The following is a 14457-nucleotide window of genomic DNA, read 5'->3' as shown; positions in this document are numbered from 1 at the left end:
ATTAAATAAAGCTTTTCGGGCCTGTAGAGCTTCATGAACTCTTTAACTGAATCCTCCTCAGGATGATGAGCTCATGTCCTGTGATGCTGCGTTCGACCAACAGAGGGAGTCTGGTCTGAAGCAGCCACACTGATGAATCAATGTTGTGTTTCTCGTGGGGTCTGAACAATTTGATTACACCTCTTGAAAGCAATTTTGAATTTGAGTGAGAGGCAGAGTGGTAAATTGCTCGTAGTCATGTTAACTCTGATGCACGTCTCTGGTCAGCAGTGCTTTTGAGTCTTGGGTGACTGTAAATGGATTTTATTTCAGTTTGTGCTTTCATGTCAGTCAGGATGTTATTTTATTTCTAGTATAACATCCTCTGTATAGATATAAAGTTGTCACTGTGTGTGTTTTGTACAGAGTTGTGTGCAAATTCTGACTTTTAAGTCTCGAGAAGTTATTGTTAAAAGGATGAAGCTGGCAAGATTATGGACTTTTCTATTTGCTGGTTTTTGCATTGAAAAGACCAAAACTAACACTAATCTTCCCACTTATTATTGTCTGCGTAGCTACATTTTAATACAGCTTCTTCCTCTATTTCATAGGATTCTATTGTTGTCAAAAAAAAATCATTAACAACTTTGGGCCACAACTTCTTCCATTGATTCAGTTCCACATACAGCAGTAAAGACTCAGCACCAGTCAAATCTAAATTTAAAGTAGCAGTGTCTACTTCTGCAGGAAGTTATTTAGCATGTGTGCTTTATTTAATTCATTCCACCTTTATTTAAACCCAGAGCACACTGAGGTATATTATTTTACATGAACACACAAATTAGAAATCTGGACAAGAATGAAAATGAAAAAATATTAAAAATTTAGCAGGAAGCCAGAAAATGCAGAGAGAGACAGACTGACACGCTGTTCATTTGGTCTTTTCATTAAATTTGTGATAGAGATACAGAATATTGTCTGCCTTATCTTAGAAAAACTGCACGAATGCTTACGCAAGAGTCTGGTCAGAAAAGGTAAAGATTCCTTATTCCGGTTTGAGTGAAGGCAAACTGAGCTGAACTTTTGACAGCATTGAGCAAGAGAAGATAAGACACTCAGTGCAAACACTTCCTACACAAAGAACCGCTGATTGGGTTTGAAAACCAAATCAGCATCCTTATAACACTGTCAGAAAAGCTACATTAGACACCTTTTGATGGGATTTTGGCTTTTTTCTTTGCAGTGTGTTTCAATAGAATTGATATTCATGGAGATTATTCTGACACATATCACAGGCAAAGTGCAGCCCACTGAAACATTCAGGCTTTTCAGCAATTTCCTTAGTCAATTTATCAGGTTGTTGCTGTTATACAGAGCAAATTTGAATTAATTGCATAAGTAGGGAGGTTTGGTTGGAGAGACACAATGAAGGATTTTATAAGCATTTTGTTATGATGACATCGAGTCATGGAACAGCAGCATTTCACTGAGTTATTACCGTGTTATTTCCCACAACATACACACAGGCCTGTGTTTATAACGTGGGAAGGCATGTTCCAGAAATGACTGCTGCAGACATAATGGGGACAATGTGCTGGCCCTTTAATTTCATTCATGTGAGAGGAGACGGAGGCAAGTTCTCATTTATTAGACAGTCATCTCTCTCAGACTGCTACTATTCAGAGAACGGAAATGAAAAAAGAAAAAAAAAGAAAAAAGAACCCTGACATGTCCAACCTCACTGCTGAGGCAGCACCATTTTATTCACACACATACACAAACATCCCAAACACATGGTCCCCTCAGCAAAACACAGGCCGGCCGACAAAGCAGACGGCAGAGGGGGTGCTGTCAGAGAATATCACAGCAGGACGATCCACATCCGCTGGTGATGTACGTCCTCTACCCCCCTGCCTCCTCACCCTCCTGTGGTACGTTCCAGATAGATGTCAGAGGCATTTAAATGAGGAGGATCAGCTCCAGAGGCAGCTAGTGCAGCGACAGCTGGCCTGAACCAGGAGGCAGAGGGGGGTCACACACTGGGATGTGAGGGGGGAGTTCATGGACCTGCTGGACCAGCTCTTTGTATGTATGACAGGGACAGATTAAGGGAGTAGAGGAGGTGGACTGCTTGTGAGTGTGTTGATGTGCATGTGTGTGTGTGTGTGCCAGTTTTGACATTTGACTGAGTGTTTGAAGTGTTTCTTTCTTGTTTTCTCTCCATCCCTCCCTCCCATCATGTTTTTAACCCATCTTGAAAGGACAGCAGACGCCATCCTGGGCCATTTGCTGTTCGGCATGCTCCATCTCCCTGCCAGGACAGCCTCTCTCTCCCTCTGTCTGTCTCTCTGTCCTCCCTCGGCCCTGCTAGCTGCTGGTTAACGCAGGCTCTGAGGAGACAGGTACGCTCCACTACCCTCATCCCTTTGCAAGAAAGCACAAATAACCCCTCTCTCCCCCTCCCCTGTCTCTCACCCTCCCTCTCCCCCCTCTTCTTTCTTCTCTCCCCTCTTTCACAATCACTGCCACTCTCCTCTGCCTGTCCCTTGACGGCTTTGTGTAACAGCCCGGAGCAGTGCTGTCTTTAGTGTGCCGAGGAGAGAATGTGTGTCGATTGATTGTCCCACAAAAAAGCAGCTTTCTCATGTCTTTCGGGAGTCATGCAAAAAAAAAAAGAAAGAAAAAAGGTGCAACTCTGCACAAGGAGGCGGGTCGATAAATCGTGCTGCACCTGCAACTGTGGGATCAGGTTGAAATGGTTGTCAAGGGTAGTGGGCACTCTGTCTGTCTTTATGGTTCAAGTGGGAAGACTGACAAGAGTAGAGGAAATACAGGAGGAACACATCACAACACCGGCCTGCAAGACGTGCAGCTTGTGCAGCTGCAGAGACTAAAGCAGCTCTGGTTTCTTTCATTACACATCTTGAGAGATGTCAGCTGTTTGATGCAGGGATGCTGGAGGAGGAAGCAGAGGAGGGCTGTTAGATCCTGCTGCATTCTCTTTGCTATACAAGTGTGTTGGACAGGAGGCTCCTCATATGATAGTGAGTGAACAAATGCTTTGTTCAAGTGTGTGTCTGCCACGTTTTTGGATGAAACACTTCAGTCATGTTGATTTTTCAGACTCTGTGTGCGTTAATGTCTCAACCTGTTCGCTGTGGGAGCAGAACTGCTTACAGGTCGGTTGTTTGGTGACTGACTGATCAAAATGCATCCCAGGTTTCAGACTAATATGCATTTGGCATGATTTTATTATTTTTTGTCATTTAGCTCTGGAATTGCATTAAAATGTGGCCAGTTTTTAACAATTTTCTTATGAATGCTAATGTTTAAACAACATTTCTAATATTTGCATTCATCAAGTGGTGCTAACCTTTTCAGCTGAACCTCTTCTGCTGCCTTGTTTATGTTTGTTGTTCTCTGGTAACACTGGCACGTGTTCGCTGTGACAACATACGGCTTTCACTGCGAGACATTTGCCACAGAGGCTGTGAGTCACTGGCTTTGTTTTTTGTGAGCTAATATCGGACGCAGGTAGACGGCTTTCGGTGATGCATAGCCTTGCTGGGTGGTAAACACATAGAGAGATGGAGGTAAAAGAGAGGACATGTTCAAATATAATCATCCAAAATGTATTTATGCAGAATTTTTATGATTTTGGCTCTTTCTGGGAAGTTTCCAAAGAAAGATGACAGGAAAAAAAAGCAAGCAGCTCTGTGTATGAATTTCCGCAGGATGTCTCTTTAACCTCTGACCTCTCGCCCGGCTCTGACTTCATATGGCTTCGGATGACTTTCCACTTGTCATTGCATCCCTGAGGAGCGTTTACGCCGCGCCATCTGGTGTGAGTTAGACCCGAGTTAGGACTCTGGACGCCCTGTATTGCTGCTGAAATATGCATGCGGTGGAAGTCTCCCTGCAAGCTGATACTATCTGACCTTGTTGTGGAGGGGTTGTGATGGAAATCTTGCGAGCAGGTTCACTCGTGCAGGAGGAAATTTCAGGAGATGAAGGTGTTTTAGTTTACTGAAGGTGGACTGAGGAAAGCAGCAGATGTCAAACTGCTTGTTCATTTTCTTGCAAGGTGTCTTTATACCTGTGCAAACTTATAACACCTTTGACTTTGACTCTGTTACATCATTGTTTGCTGTTGGGGACATGATCGGCTTGTCTCCATCAAAGGTGTCTTTTAGCCCTGAAACCAACATGGAAGAAATTTCCCTCACAAGGCTCAGCAGCAATATGAGAGGATGAGCTGTGGCAGACTGTGTGTTACTGTGTGACTTATTCAACATGTTTGTGATTTAGACATCTGGTTGCACTTTAAAGTGTGCCACACTCATGTAGCATCAGGCCCTCGTGCTGTTAGATCAATAAAACCTTAATGCAGGCAAGATTATGTCCAACTGTAACGTAGCTGGGTGTAATTTCTGAGTGGTTTGCTGCCCAACTGTGGGGGGATGAGTTGTTATGTAACCATAGATGCTACTGATCCAAATATAGCAGCCATTAGGGGATTAGCTCCGGGTCTGGTAGGCTTGGCTAGGCTCGGCTTTGCTGCAGCCCAGCGTGGATGTCTTTGCCACTGGTCACCTCCTGCCCTCCACACCGGCGTCCGCTCGAATCAGGACGATTTGAAACGCCCCAAACCGACAGAGGAGATAGAAATGGTCACCGGCTGCTGCACAAACGAGTCCCGTCTTATTAGCAGAGGAGCATCAGTCTGTGGCTTCAGTTAGTAGACTTTGTAAATGAGAGAGTGGTTTAACATCACAGCATGTGTTTCGTTTTTCATTGACTCAACCTTGCTTTGGAAAAAAATCACTGCTATTAATGTTAATGCTCTTGTTATCTTTGTTTCAGTGTTTAATGTCTCTAAATAAGGGACTGACATGTTTTTTTTTTTTGTTTTATTTAAAGGGCTATTTACACACACTTGGGTAACAATTAGAATTTTGATAATTCTCTGCAAGTTTAAATTGCTGGGGTCAAATTACAAGATTACAAGATGCCAGTCAATTTGAAGGTAATAGGAGGGTTAAGTTAATTGTTGTATTTATTATTTTTATATGTGTTCAGCCAAGGTCTCCTTGTGAAATTTGCAGGAGACTCCTTAGTTTCTATGCATTTTGACAAAGGCTGTAATCATTATGTCCATTAGTGATTAATCTGCACATTATATTCTGAATTACTCGACCAATGATTTGTTTGTACAAAGTCAGAAAATAGTGAAATTATATAAAAACATATATATATATATATAGTATAAATATAATTATAATTTCCTTATAACCTGAGGTTTTTATGACTTATTTTGTCTCCAAAATATAAAGTCTAATATATTCGACAACTGAACTGAGCTTGAACTGAGATGATTATCAAAATAGTTGATGATTAATTTCTGTCAGTGAACTAATCAACTCCTATTGTATTTTTCTGCCACCACAGTTGCTAAAAGGAAAGAGAACTCAAAATATTTTCTATGCAGCATTATGATTTTTTTTTAAAGAAAAAAATAAAAAAAAATTAAAGTTAAATTTCTTTATTGATGTGTTCTTCAAAAACTGAAAACATTTTTACAAGGTTCCCATAGGTACTCCTAATGGTGGAAGAAATGATAATGCTACACACAGCTGCTATTTAATTTAATCACATGACAGTTGACATCTCCAAATTTTTCATGTATACAGTATCTGTTTAGTGTACTCAGTGTGTTTTTGGTGAATTTTTAAATCGGACATGTAGAATGATGTGATTTTAATAAAAGATCGCAATTTGAAGTCTAGATTTGGTTAATTTTCCAAACTAAACTGTACCTTGTACCCCAAAAACTTTCAGAAAGTTGAAAGTCAGACACCTTTTTCTCTCTTTACAGTTTCTGGCTCAGATAAATGGTGTCATTTTTGGCCTGCTGGAAGGTTTTGGGGTTTAGAGGATTAATGGGGCAAAACATCCCTCAGTGTTAAAGTACTTTAGTCTGAGTGTATGTTTCGACATTTCTGCCTCGTGGTGCAGAAAAACTTGTCCTCTGTGTTGAGTGGGACGTGATGATGGGACGGTGTTGAGCAGAAGGTGATGAAAACGTGGTGAGTTGCGGCCGGGCCAGTTATTTTACCGTCATCTCTGATTCTCTTTATAGCAACCGTTCTGTCTGCTTCACCGAGTGTTTTCATACATTTTAATGAAGCTTTTTGTCGAGTCCTAATTGGCCCAGTTAGTGCGCCTCTCTGGTCTCCTTTGCTGTCCCCACAGAGCAGACACACTCAGACATTAAATAAATCAGACTTGGGTACAGACTGGAGGTATCATACAGTGTTCCCTCTCTGACCTTCCAGTGTGGATGTTCTATAAATACCGGTGGACAACAGGCCCACTGACACTCTAGTGTGCAGGGGATGAAATATTTAGCAGGATGATAAATATTTCAGGGGCAGGTGCATAGTTTCAATGGAAAGATTAATATCTATCTAAATATACACCCGAGGGGAAACACGGCATTGAAAGCCATGTCATTGTTTCTGTTTCTCACCAGCAAATACTTAACCTCTCTGTTTTCCTCATCGCCGTTAACAACCTTCGTCCACTCACAGCCGTCCTTGTCCCGAGTCTTTTTTTTTTTTTTTCTTTTCAAGGACCATCCCCCTTCATTTTCCCTCCTCGTCTTTCCATGACAACTGGGTTTGTATAAGACTTGAGTCTTGCGGTGGCGACAATGGACTGTATTAGCCGGTGTATGTGCTGATGGCCACTCCACCTGAATGGTCCATTGTGTCTCCAGGGACAAACAGCCACTGAGCTCAGACCTCCACTGCTGTGGAAAGGCCCACTAAAAGAGCAACAACAAGCTTCTGCAGGCTGCTCTGTGAAATAGCAACAGGTTGCAGGAATAAAGAAGCAAAAAAAAAAAATCTCTCAGCAGGCTGAATAAGTGAGTTCAACTGAGTCATGGTTGTTTGACCCACTTAGTTTCTACTGGGCCAACTGAAGAGACGCTTTATAGTTTTATTCACTTGATAAGCTCATTGGCAGTTAATACGACGCAGTTGTTGCAAGTAAAGCTGATTTGTGATCTTCCCTAACTAAAATTATTGCTGCTATGAGGAGTTACTTTTTAACTACTGTCAATGGAAGTCTATGTAACAAGCATCAGCCACTGTAGAGGTGTTTCAGTGAATGCACAAAGGAACCTTCAGCTAAAAACCTTCAGAGTGAATAAACTGCACTGAATCACTTTTGTTAGAAAAACAGATGGTTACAACAGTGGAGCTCACCTCACTGGTGACTCAGAGCGCTGTCAGCTGTGTTTGACAGTACATTACTTCATGGTGAAACGCTTCTTTTTAAGATCCCTGAAAGCATCAAGAACAACCATNTTATGTGGTGACAAACATGTTGACACAGAAATGTCTGCTATTCATTACAATAATTACTTTAATTGGTGTCCTCGTTCTTGCAACGGCTTAATGTGTCTTGGTGATCACAGGAAAACACTGCACAGCTGCCAAATGGGGCGATTACAGGTGTGTTTGTTTGCTGTGTTCACCTACAGCAGCAGTTTAATGTGTGTTCATCAGGCTTCAGTGTTGGAGTCATACGAAGCTGCACAGACAGCAGCCCCCACTGCAAGTCCCTTTTTTAATCACATAATATCTCATAAAGATCCGACTACAGCTGCTCAGGCTTAACTAAAAAAACTAATTTCTAGAAAAGCCTTTTCTAAAGTCTGCATGCTTTGCATTTATTTAAAACATCCACTGTGGGTTCTATTGTAGGTTTATGACAAGTTTGGGTCTGTCCTTCAGCCAGCCAGACAGTCAGAGATCCAGTTTAGTGACGTCAGGGTCAAATAGGCTCAGCAGGCAGCTGAAAGGATTGACAGACTGGGAACTCTGTAAAGGAAAAAGTGTGACACGTGAATGATGGTGAAAACAGAAAGAAAGGAGGTTTCACACAGGATCCCACATCCATTCATAAAACATCTCCTTCCTGTCTTAAAAAGTGAAAATATTGTTAAATCCCATGACGGGATAAATACTCCTAACCATGAAAAAAAAAAAAAAAGCTCCAATTGTTACTTATTACTCTCACACACTGTATCCTACAATCAATGCATTAAAAAAAAACAAAAAACCAAAGTGCACTTCCTCTATTATCCTGCCTCGCATCAGAGTCCACTTTTGTCCCTGAAATACTGATTATTGCTCTGGCGTCACTCCTGCACTCCTCATGTAGTACTAATTGCCCGGGGCAGGGCGCTTGTGGTCTAAATCCCCGAACGCTTCCAAGCAGGCTAATCACAGCAGCACATCTAGTCATGGCGGCCAATCCCATTAGGGCTGTGGATGGTGGAGGCCCGGTTTGTGCTCAGTCCCTGCGTCTCTGATCTGTTGACGAGATTACTCGCAGAGCCTCAGATCAACCCGAGAGACAGCGGCTTAACACATCGTCTTTTTTGGCTGATGGGTGTGATGGGGAGCAGAGAAACTGAAAATACGGAGCATACGTTTTTTTTTTTTTTATTTTAGCAACCTTATTGTACGTTGCGGTGCAGAATGGATGGAGGAGAATGTGCCTGATCTTAGTGATGCTCTATCGCACAGATCTGTAGATCATTTTTCTCACATAAAGAGTTGATTCTCTTGCTTAAATCAGTAGCTGCTGAGAGCTTTAACTGGAACAAACATGCACAGAAACCACCCGAGTCATTCACCAGATCTCTGTGAAATCAGTTATGTGTTTTAACGCCCTCCAATAATCCTCCCGACAGCAACACACTCAACATGTCGTTTATGCTTAATAGTTACACAGATGAATCTTCTGTGCTTTTCCTGAGTGTAAAATCCTCTGCAGGGTCTCTTTCGGGAGGTTCCCACCCACTGATGAGCTCATGTGGTTTAATCTACAAGCTTTTCTACAAGTCTGCAAAATAAATAGGTGTACTCCCACAGATGACGCACGAGTGTGAGCGCCGGTGACACAGTGCTGCAGAGTTTACACACAGCCGGGTGTAATGCTCACCATTAATACCCACACAGAACATCTTGCAGCTCCATGCAGCTACGTTTAACTCGATAAAAACAGAAGCAATCGCTCTTGTCATGAAGAATGATGCACTCATTTATTTACTCCATTAATTAGTTTTATTGCATTGGCAAATACTTTTACATGAACGTGTGTCCAAGTCATAACACCAGCTGAAACTGTGATTGATTTTTAACACTTTATTTTTTGTTATACATGAATTTCTGAGCTTCAGTTAAAACAAAATTTGAAGGAATATAGAAAAAAGGTTGTTTTTAAGTGTTTTAGCAACACTTTTTGGGGAGGATTTACATTTAATTTTGCATTTAACAGCCAAAAACCTGCTTTTATTCCTTATTTATTGAATTTTCACAGTATTTTTTGGGAAGAAATCAGATGAAACACCAAGATGAGAAGAATAAGAGATTACATAAGACACATTTAGTCATACAGTTCAACTACAATCAAACCGCTCTATCTAAATTCATGTCTGGTGAATAATTGCAGGATGCAGATACATACATTACCCAATAATAAATCCAATTTTTCTGCTAACCATCTTGTCAGTGGTGAGATGTATAGTGCAAATGTGTCTTTGCCATATGGAAGGAAGCTGTTTGTGCTGCAGCTGAAGAGGGATTAGCAGGCAGATTAACATTAGAGCATAAGTCATTAAAAGAAGTCGCAGTGCACAAGGTGATTTTATTCACGGATGCATTACATTTATAGACCCCATTTATTTGTTTCTGATACAGCTCCACTGTGGCTGCTCTCAGCTCTCTGCAGCTCTGCATCAGGGAGCTGCATGAAAACTGAAAGGCCCCAATCTGTTCACCCGTTCGCCGTCTCCGTCTGCTCTAAAAATGTCACCAGGGGAGAAAGTGATGTCACATCACACCAAACAAAAGCCCTTCATCTCTTTGGCTTTGTCTCGCCTTTGAAACGTCAAAGATTCCTCCGTGTGGTTCTGGTGCTCCAGGGTTCATCTGCTCACTCTCTCTGACTGTGATTTTCAGTTTTACAAGCATCAGATCAGAACATCAGCTTGTTGACATATAAGACAAAAAGAAGTGTCATATAGGCCCACTGTAAACATTATATTTAAGGATCAATTTTTCCGCTTTTCACTGTATGCTCTCTAGGGTTATAAACAGACCTATGTTTGACTGTTTGGGCTTTATATTGCCATTTTGTCGATGAGTATGTGTAACGTAGCTCTTTGCCAGGAAAAACATCCAGCTTATATTTTTTTATATTTAATCAAAATCACTGTATTCTACATGTCTCATTCAAGAAATCACAACAAATAAATCATCTGCTATAATCAGATTCTGTAAGAAAAACTATTTGGGCACTCTTTGGCACAACTGAGAAGCCACAACTGATACAGCTGCAGCAGACAGTTATATGAACAAAGATTTGAGATTTTTTTAATGTCTTATTTTTTGCCTTTGTTATTTTTAGTAGAGCAGTGCAGAGAGACGGGAAAGGGGGGAGAAGAATAGGGAGACACCTGCAGCAAAGGGCCGTAAGCAGGATTTGAACTCACAAGGCTGGGTCAGGGACTATAGCCCCTCTTCATGGGACGCCATCTTATCGGGCTGAGCTACCAGGGCGCCTAAAATTGAAGATTTTTAAGGTTATATTTGCACAGAGCAGAAAAGAAATGACGTATAGGAATATAAAACCTACTTGGTCAGTAAAAAAAAAATTAACACAGCTTAAAAATGGTCCAACATGATGTGCAGAGTCGTGTGAAAAACACCGACTTTGCAGAAGTTCTAAAAATGCAGATAGACCAGATGTAATGTCCAATCTGTAGCACATGGAGACCCTTTTTTCCATTACTGGCAACATAAGTGGACACCTGGAAAAATGTTCTAGATGTTGATTTTCCTCCCTCATTTTTGTTAAAATGAATCATTCAACTTTTGTTTTTTTGCTTTTCTTCGTGATTGTACCTCTGTCATACTACACTAAAGACATTTTTTTAGTTCCCTCTACTTCTCGCCCTAGTTGTGCTGTTTTCCATAGAGATGCAGGACTTTATAATGCAGTAAAAAATGAGACTACAATGAGTAGAAAATGTGGCAGGAGCAAAAAAAAAAACAAAAAAAAAACACCCAGAAACTACTTAAGGTTTGGAGGAAAAAGTGAAAGTTTTTGAAAATGTATTTCTACATTTTATCTCTCAAGGTAAAAGAGAAAAGAACATTTAAAAATATAGGAACAATTATGAACGTTTAGGAAAGTGCCTGTTTTAGATAAGTGATCCTTGCCTCACAGTATTAAGTTGATAAGATACAACCAGTCAGCGTCCTGATCCCAAACCAGGCTAATTGGCCCCCGGCTGAGAAGTTAATGCAACACAAAGAATTTACCACGATTGAAAAGAAGCTTTCAAAAGGACTGGAAATGAAAAAGTGATTGAAAGATATGACTCAGGGGAATATATTTTAAAATGTTTCAAAGGCATGAATCATCCCTCTGAGTACAGTTCAGAGCATTATTAAAAGAGAACAAGCATTTGGCGACACCAACACCTTCCCCGGGTCAGTCCATCCGTCCAAACTGGATGACTAAGCCAGGAAGATATTGATCAGAGAAGCTACTGAGAGCCCAATGGGATTGGTTAGTCTGTTCATGTGACATCAATCTCATGAGCTTTACACAAAGCTGGTTTGTATGACAGAGTAGCAAGAAGGAAGAACTCCAAGTGCTATGTTTGGCCCATAAAAACCAACATCCAGAACATGCTGCACCTGCTGTGGTGGTGGCAACATTATGTAGCTGGACTGAAGGGAAAGCTGATGCTGACAGATACATCCAAATTCTTGAGTAAAACCTCCAGTCCTCTATGAGATAGCTGAAGGTGTGCAGAAGGTTCACCTCCCAGCATGACAGTCCTGCCCTTGTGTGGTCAAGTCTGACATCAATCCGATTGGAAATCTGTTAATGAACTTCAAGAGGGGTCAATTTGATTGAACCTGAGCAATTCTACAAGTAAGACTGAGCAAACATTCCTTAATCTGGGTGTGCAAAGAGACGTACGCAGAAAGGCTGAAGGCTGCAGTTACAGACAATTAAATCTGGTGTCTGATCACGTATTCAAACTTCATAGTCTAGGTTTTCTGTTTATTCCAGTTTAGCTTTATTGCATTTTGCAAACAGTTGCCTTTATTTTCGCTGCGTGTAAATAAAGCTGGAGACAATATAGTATTCACTAGGTTGGATGTTTGGCTGTAAGATGTAAATGTGTTTGTTTCTTGATGGTCATGATGATTCTCTGTAGTGACAGCACAGACTAGTGTGGTGTTGAGATAAGGTTGGTTTCACTGCGTCGTTATACCACAAGAGGGTGCTGACTGCAAAGTGCTGCAGTGCTCTCACCATCAATAATCAGCAGCTTGCATCCAGGTTCTGTGTAAATGGGTCTTCGTTTGTTCCTCACTGAAACTGGGTCAAACAAACCAAGAGTTGCAACAAACTTTTGCTTGAAACAGCACACAGATAAAACATAAAATACAGATAAAACATAAAATACAGAGAGGAATAATATATGTAGTATAAGCTAATATAAGTAGTAAAATATGGAATTTCCATTACAGTAGTTAGTGTTTATGATTCTTTCTACATTCTATATTAGTCATGCTGTGAAAAATAAAACAGTGCATTACTTTAAATATTTTAGTGAAGCCGTGAATAAAATGTTTACATTTAGGTTATTGTTGACCTTTGGCTGTATGCTTCAGGTCATTGTCTTGCTGAAACACAAATCTTCTCTCATGTCACAGTTCTGCATCAGGTTGTCCTCTGGGAGTTCCTGATACTTTGCTGCACTCATTTTATCTTTTTTACCTTTACAAGCCTTCCAGGGCCTGCTGCTCAGAAGCATCCCCCACATTATGATGATGGTGCCACCACCATGCTTCACATTGGAAGTGATGTGTTGGGAATGAAGTGCTGTGTTTGGTGTCAAAGTTCAAGTTCAGTCTTATTCGATTAAAGAATCTTCTTGCAGTTTACTTCAGAGTCTCCCACATGCCTTCTGGTGAACTCTAGTCAATGTTTAATATACAGTGGCATTCTCTTTGCTGCTCTCCCATAAAGCTTTGACTGATGAAAACCAGGAAACGGCTGTTGTATGAACAGTCGCTCCCAACTCACCCAGTGAAGCTTTTAACTCCTTCAGGGGAGTCATCGGTGTCTTGGTGGCCTCCTTCACTAGCATCTTCTTGTACAGTCACTCAGTTTATCAGGACGACCTGCTCTAGGCGCATGTGCCATATTCCTTCCATTTCTTAATGATGCATTTAACTGTACTCCAACAGATATTCAGAGACTTGGAAATTTTCTGTGCTCATGTTGAGACTTTCAATTAACTTTTCAACAACCATTTCACAACCTTGCTTGGAGTGTTCTTTTGTCTTCGAGGTGTAGTTGTAGCCAGGAGTGTTCACCAGTGACTAGACCTTCTAGAGACAGGTGTCCTTACACTAAAATCACTTGCGACACATTTACTGTACTCAAGTGATTTCCATTTCCCTCATTGTGGGACTATTTGCATAAACTGGCTGCACTTGTGTTGAATTCGGTTAGTGACTTTAAAGGGGGTGAAAACTTGAAAAATGAGCAATCACTCATTTTGCGTTTTATATTTTAAATCTTTTGACACTACTTTTTAGGAATCTATTTTCACTTCGACATGAAAGAACCTTTTTTTTTTTTTTTTTTAAAATAAATTCTTGTCAAAAAAATCCACATTAAAGTGACCATGATTCAATGTTGAAAAGCAATAAAGGGATAAAATATATATCTATGTACAGTATATATATATACAATTGGAAACAAAAATTTACATCTCCAGTAGATTGTATAATATTTCCAAAAGACCTATAATAAATCTATAAAAAAATAAAATGTATGATTGATTTTTTTGTGACAAAGACTATTGAGATTTTGATTCCATCAAAGCACATTTGAAACTCAGGACTGCCCTGACATACATGGTCTTAATTTGCTATTCTTTCATGTGTTCTGTAACCACAACTTTTTCCCCCACTGGTTTGCCCACACACAGATTTGTGGTTGTCATGGCAACAGCAGAACTGGCACTGCTGCTGCTGTGGGTGTGTTTTTTCTGTGTGCGCATGGAAGGCGGGAAGTCGAGCCTCTCCATCACGCCTCTCCCCCCCCAGCCTCTACCAGTGCTGCAGCCTAGGCACGGGAGTCCTTTAGAGGGGGCGGGGTCTGTTTCGCTGCAGAGGGATGCTCCGCAGCCCCACGCTGGACCAACCAGCCTGGAAATCCCTGCTCATAGGCACGTAGCACACACACACACACACAACCAAACAGACATCCACACTGACTGCAATCAGACTCCCTCAAGCTCCCAGCATCTGTGCTACATCTCCCCTGTCTCCTCCCTCTCCTCCTCCTCCTCCTCCTCTCTCACTG

This window comes from Stegastes partitus, unplaced genomic scaffold (genome assembly GCF_000690725.1).
Source record: "Stegastes partitus isolate 25-593 unplaced genomic scaffold, Stegastes_partitus-1.0.2 Scaffold24, whole genome shotgun sequence".
NCBI lineage: Eukaryota > Metazoa > Chordata > Actinopteri > Pomacentridae > Stegastes > Stegastes partitus.
The sequence above is the reverse complement of the archived record's forward strand: the minus strand, read 5'-3'. Positions refer to the sequence as shown.